Source organism: Elaeis guineensis, chromosome 3 (genome assembly GCF_000442705.2).
Source record: "Elaeis guineensis isolate ETL-2024a chromosome 3, EG11, whole genome shotgun sequence".
NCBI classification, from domain to species: domain Eukaryota; kingdom Viridiplantae; phylum Streptophyta; class Magnoliopsida; order Arecales; family Arecaceae; genus Elaeis; species Elaeis guineensis.
The window spans coordinates 124,164,519-124,171,658 of NC_025995.2; the positions used below are offsets into that span (position 1 = coordinate 124,164,519).

Here is a 7,140-nt window from a genome sequence, read left to right on the forward strand (position 1 = left end):
AAGGATTGGAGGAAAAAAAAAAGAAAAAAAGGCCTTTCTTAGTTATCATCTAGCATTAGTATTCACTGATGGTAGGTTTCAAATAAATTAAATCCGTGACCCAACCCGATCCGAACCGGATTTGAACCGGACCCGTATTTCATGGATTGGGGCCGGATTATATATGGATCCGACCCGACCTAAATGATCCAATGGGTCAGTAAATTCGGCCATAGATCCGATCCGACCTGACTCGATTTTTTATCGGAATGGATATGGGTCCAATATCAAGATTCGATTAAGAAATTGGGTCAGATCGGGATCACTCAGGATCCGATCCAACCTGACCCATTTGCAGGCCTATCTGGCAGTAATAAAAAAATTAATTTTAAAATTTTTAAAATTTTAATATAGTTAATTCAAATTTAAAGAGATATTATTATAATTTTAGAAAAAAAAAATCTCGCTCTCCTGCCATTTACAATTGGAAGACTCAAAGTCTTCCTGAGACTGTACCAGGACAGCCGTTGGTTCCGAGAGATGATTGTGTTGGAGCCCTCCCATCACTGGGTAGCCGCTACGTCGTTATCTTGGAAATCAACTTTTAATTACTCTATCCGGCAGCAATGAGGAAATCAACTTTTAATTACTCTATCCAGCAGCAACAAAAAAATTAACTTTTAGGTTGCATTGGGTAGCTGACAATCTATCTAGATTGTTGATAATTTAAAAAAATCCTATCAAATTATCACATCTAATATATATTTTGAGTTGATAAATCAGATTACCTTTCATGAAATAATCTAAATTATCAAAAAAAAGAATGGCTATCTAGATTACTTTCCATAAAATAATTTTGTAATAAATTTTTTTGATGAAACTACCTCCCTCCCCTCTCCCCCTCCTCGCGTGGCACCACCCGTGCCCCCCCCAACCTGTGCCTCCCCTCACAACCCCCCAACTCCTCCTCCAACGGTCCCTGTCACCTTCGTGGGCCCGTGGCCCTCGTTAGGGGGCAAGAGGGTGATGGCTAGGGCAATGCGAGTAGTTGGAGGGCAGAAAGGTGGTGGCCAAGACAGCACGTGCAGTCGAGAAACTGGGGAGGGGTGACAGTGCGACAGATGATTGGAGGATCGAGGTGCAGTGGCCTGGGAGCACAAACGATCGAGGGGCCGAGAAGGGGTGGCAGCACGACGGACGATCGGAGGGCCAAGGTGCAGTGGACAGGGCACGCGAGCGATTGAGAGACCAGGAAAGGGTGGCAAGGCGACAGACGATCTGGAGGAGTGGCAGTGCGATGGACGATCGGGAGGGATGGTAGTGCGACAGACGGCCAGGGGGCTAGGGTGCGGTTGCCAGGGCAGCATAGATGATCCAGGGGTCAAGGTGAGGTGCCGAAGACACGACAAGCAGGGGGCACAGGGGGAGGAGGGATTGGGGAGTGGCATGCGGGGGGAGGAGAAGAAAAAAACTAAAAAATAATTTAGAAATAATAATTTTTATAAAAATAATAAAAATAATAATAGTAAATATTAAAAAATAATAAATTTTTTACATAATAATTTTTATTATTAAAAAAATTAAATAAATAATTTAAAAATATTAAATTAATAATTTAATTTAAAGATATTTTGAAAATTTGATGTTCCATTATCAATAATCTGATTGTCATACCAAAACATTTCAATTAAGATTCTCATTAATTTTTCTATAATATTATCTATGTATACCAAACATAGTAATCAACATTATTGATAATCTATCTACATTATTACTGTCTGACAATGCACCAATGTAATATTAAAATTTTAAAATTTAAATATAGTTTGTTCAAATTTAAAGTGACATCGCTGTAATCATAGAAAAAGAAAATCTCATCCTCCCGTTATTGACAATTCGAAGACTCAAAAGTCTTCTTGAGGTCGTACTTGAGGCATCTGTCATTTTGTTTATGCGAGACGCTTCTGCTGGAGTGGGTAGCTGCTACATCATTATCTTAGAAATCGACTTTTAATTACTTTATTTGGCAGCAACAAAAAAATCAGCTTTTAAATTTTTAAAATTTAAACATATTTAGTTCAAATTTAAAAGAATATTACTGTAATTTTAAAAAAAATTTCTCGCCCTCCCATAATTGTCAATACGAAAACTCAAAGTCTTCTTGAGGTCGTGCGGTCATTTTCGAGAGATGCTTGCATTGGAGCTTTCCATCATTGGATAAGCGCTGTGTCATCATCTTGAAAATCAACTTTTAATTACTCTATTTGGCAGCAACAAGAAAATCAACTTTTAAATTTTGAAAATTTCAATATAGTTAGTTCAAATTTAAAAAGATATTATTATAATTTTAGAAAAAAAAAATCTCATCCTCCCGTCATTGTCAATTCGAAGACTCAGTCTTCTTTAGGTTGTACCAGAAGAGTCGTCGTTTCCAACAGATGCTTGTGTTGGAGCCCTCCAGGACAGCTGCTACGTCGTTATCTTGAAAATCAACTTTTAATTACTCTAAGAAAATGCGATATAATGGTAATTTTAGAAATAAAAAATCACTATGTTTGGTATCGGCCACCCAATTACGTGGCCCTCATCGCTGCCAGGATCACTTGGCACTAGCTGCGTTTCACAAGGGTTCCATGCAGGTTGCTCGTTATTTTTGTCCCCCATCTTGGTACAAACTAGACTGATGCTATATACAGTAACTAAGAAAAATCACCACCCATCACCTAGCTTCATTAAATGGTATAGTTCACCAATATCAATGCAAGTGGAGCAATGAGAACACACCACCCAGCCGCATGTTACTTTTGACTTGCTAAAGCATCCTTGGTGTGAGAAATCTAATTAAACATAGATTTAATTATTAGTTGGAGATACCCACTAGGTAGTGGCAAAAGGAAGCTTGCTTAAACGCTTAACGGCAGAAAATGAGATCCTCTGTAGTATTCAAAAAATACCATAAGATACTATACATATTTTGAATCATTCAACAAAAAAAAAAATATCTGTTATTTATCTAAATTATTTAAATATTTTTAAAATTTATTTATTTATTTTTTAATATTTTACGTACACAAACAGATGGATGTCCCGAAACACGTCTTGCGGTATTTTGCCATTTTATTCCCAAGTACGAAACTTGCCCCCTCCAATATTATCTGCGGACGCTTCCTACCGGTAAGCAGGTCGTGGATGACTGGCTGTAAGAAACTTCATGGAAACGATTGCATGTCCAGCTGCTGGAAAAAACTAATTAGGAGGCAGTGGGCAACGAGTATCCAGAGAAAGCAACCCCAAAGAGAGACAAAAGAGACCTGGAAGAAGTCTTCGATGACTCAGTCATCAAAGATTTTTTTTTTTTTTTTTGACAAACGGAAGAAGACTTCATCTGCATCTCTAGAATGGTATTATTCTTTCCGCTAAAACAAAGCATGAAAGATATTGTTTTTATTTCACGGTGATGACGAAAAATTCTTTATACACCATCTCTGATTGGACCATATAGTCACTATTTTTCAATACATATTTAATACCTACAGTATACATATTTAATGCCTGCAGTTTCATTTTTTCATTTGAAATTTAGAATGACGAAAATACCTCTCTCCTTTTGAAAAAATTATAACATCTTATGTCTGTATTATGATATTCTATAGTCCAATTATGACTTCATGCACAAGATGTCATAATTTTCTTCCAGAAGTCATAAAATAAGAATAATATTTTTATCATTGAAAATTTATAAATTTTTTGAGTGAGAAAAATACGCTTCCTTTATTATGACATCCTGTGCAGGAATTCATAATTTCACCACAGGATGTCATAATATCAACACATGTATCATAATTTTTTTTAGATGTAGAGGAGTATTTTTTTTTATTCAAAATTTCAAATGAAAAAATGCAACTGCAGATATTAAATGTGCATTGAAAAGTGATTGGACAAAAATATCTCTCTTATATTATGATATTCTAGCTTTACGGCGAAATAGTGGAAGTTGGAAGCGGACAGAATAGGAGTCTCTCTTTTTTTTTTTTTTTCTTCTTTTCTGAAAGAGAAGCTGGAAGATAGTCCCCCGATATTTATTTAGATAGCAAAGTAATAATGTACAGAGGAAAGCAGACAGAAGAGGAGTCAGGAAGGGAGAGAATGGCATTTTCGTTAACCTTCTTCTACAGCACTTCCCATCCCTGCACCGCCTGCCATACGTCTTTCATCTACAATTGGACGATCAATTCTTCTGCATTAACACGGCCTTTGATGAGGTCCAAGTGAAGCAATGTGATTTAAAACTAGGATTTATCTATCGAACCCAAAATAGAGTACCACTACGATATATTCATGAGCAGTGCTATGGTAACTCAGAAAAATCACTCCAAAAGTATCACTCAACCGTTTTGCAACGTTATGACTGTGCATGGTCCGTGGCACGGTTCATGATACCAATCAAAGGGACCAATAAGAACCAGCTGAGCGAATTTTTGAGTCAGATTTCTGAGTTACTGAAGCATTTTTCATTATTCATACAAACTGCATGTTCCTTGGCTTACCTCTACTCTGTTTAACATGGAAGGAATCAAACCGTGGACGGGTGATAAGAATAGGTCTGCTCTGTCGAGTCTTTTGCTCCAAAACAAAAGTTTCATGTCCACAAACGATAGAGGTCTCTTCTTCTACGAGGTCTCACCATCTTTTGAATGACATAACTGATATTTTTCTTTTTATTTCTTTTTGAATGATCAATGCATTATGTTCCTCATTTTTTTTAAAAAAAAGGGTTCTACCCTACAGTTAATCCATGCTACCTTGGTATAAACTAAATGGATCTTCCACAAGTAGGTCTACTCGACCAAATCTTCTGTTCCAAAACAACACTTTTATATCCACACAAATTAGAGAACTCTTCTTCTACTATGTCTCCCGTCCAATCAATGTTCTCCTCTTTTGATCAACACTACTCCCAAGGCTTCTAGTTTGGACTGCTATAGAATTCTCAGCTCCAGAAGAGCAGCCTTTGCCATTTTCGTCCTCAGTTCCGTGACTTCATTCTTCTCCTCATCTTTTGCATGACATGATGGACATTTTTTCTTTTTTGTCTTTTTTGGAAAAATGCATGGCATGATCGATGCAGTAAATTCCTCAAAAAGAGGGAAAAAAAAAAGCAGCTTTGCCATGAAGTTAATTCACACTACCATAGTTTAACCAACAATACCTTCCTACTCTTATCAAATGGATCTTCCACAAGTAGGTCTACTCAAACAAGTCTTCTGCTCCAAAATACAATGTTTTATCTCCACATAAATTAGAGGCATCTTCTTCTACTAAGTCTCACAATCTGTCATTGCCCTTCCTTTTACAGTCAACAATACTCCCAAATATCCTAGCTTAGATAATGGCACTCTCTGCCTCACAAAAGCTGCCTTTGCCTTTATAATTCTTTCATACGCAAATTTGAAATTGCAGAAAACTAATTTCATTACTAGATCCATTCTAGAGATGTGAGTGGCCCCCCGACAAGAATAGTTTAAAAATCATTATGTGCAGCTTCACTCTATTAATACCTGAAACTAAGTTTTGCAGAAGTTCAAACTATAGACCTGAAATTAGTTCCATTTAAGTTTGGGTAGTACCGAACCCAAACTCAAGCTGATACATTCCCCTGGTGTTCCACCATCAGGAGTGAAAAAGAAAGGAATGTAAAAGAAACTATAGATCCCCTTTGGTGAGAAAAGCCAACAAAAATAATTATGACTCAATTCTCTCCCCGAATCTTGGTAAGTTTCATTGAGTTTAAAGACAATATGGTTGATCAGATTAAGTTAATGTTAAGCCCATCATTAATGAAATCATACCATAGGCACATCTCTGTAATTATAGCCATGCAATACAAATTATAAGATTCTTGTACATATAATGGAATTAATTTACATAAATAATGAAAGTGATATGTGCATAAGTGAAGCATGCATTGATCGACTCTACGACAAATGAAACGGAAGTGCCAAATGGTCATACTTTTGCTAGAGATGCTTATGGGAAAGAAATTCTATGGATGACATGTTCAAGTATGGTTTAAATCTTCATAGGTTTATGAGAATGGCTTTCCCAGAAAGAATCTTGGAGATCTTGGATCCCCGGATCCCGTGAGAAAAATGTGAAGAACCTAATAACAATAGTCGAAATGAAAATTCTGCTAGGATGAGAACGAGGAGGTGCGCTACTCTGTTACTTGGAATTGGGCTTTTGTGCTCAACAAATTATTGAACAAACTTTTCTTCCACAGAAGAGTCTTAGACAACAGAGATTATTTCAAAGGGATTTCCTTTTCCTGACAAACATGTTAGTGAGCAGAATGCAAGTTATGAGTTATAAAGAAAGATATGAAAAACATCAGAGGCACGGTAAAGTGAAAGTTCTGCTAAGTGATAGAGATGAGGTATATCAGCAAAATGATCAAACTCCAACATACCAGGTCTTTAGAAGCCAGGCAACAAACAGCTTGCAGGCAGAAAATTAATTAGCAAAAATCACCTACACAGGACGAAGTAATAATTCGAAAAATGGTGAAAAGGAACCCCGAATCATCATTAAGATCACAAGGAAAAGGAACCAGTGACGCGTACCGGAAGTAGATTTAGGGACTGGTTGGTGAGGCCGAGCGAAACCGGCAGGGATAATTATGGAATGGCGGCAGAAAGCGTACCAGAGCCCACCGGGTAGGACCGAGACTTCGAGCGTTCCGCTCGCCCCTTGAGGGCCCTTGCATTAGTTTTGAGTGCAAATAATTGTTCCTCTGATGCAGTGGCACAGAAGTTTTTGCAGCATCGGCCGTCCATCTGTACCATATATATAATATACAAATTATATATATATATATATATTTATATATACTATTTTAAATTTTATTGTATCATCTGAAATGAACATCTCTTCACATTAAATTATATTATTAATATATTTTTTATATTAAATTATGATATTAATATATGATATTATTATATTTTTATAATTAAAATTTATTTATATAGGTAGTTGAGAATATGAAGTGATCATATAAATTTGAATGAATATTATTTTATTATTTATATATAATTTTTTTTCAATTTGATAGGATTTAGAAGAAAAATTATTTTCATATATATATATATATATATATATATATAT

At 36.1% G+C, this 7,140-nt stretch overlaps 1 long non-coding RNA gene across 1 annotated transcript; it reads right to left on the reverse strand.

The window, feature by feature from the left end:
- Positions 1–3,898: 3,898 nt before the first annotated feature.
- On the reverse strand, positions 3,899–6,766 carry LOC140856157 (uncharacterized). Its single transcript, XR_012139509.1, has 3 exons — positions 6,600–6,766; positions 6,446–6,507; positions 3,899–4,216 (listed from the first exon to the last, which is right to left on the reverse strand). It is a non-coding gene; the product is annotated as an uncharacterized lncRNA (long non-coding RNA).
- Positions 6,767–7,140: the final 374 nt, after the last annotated feature.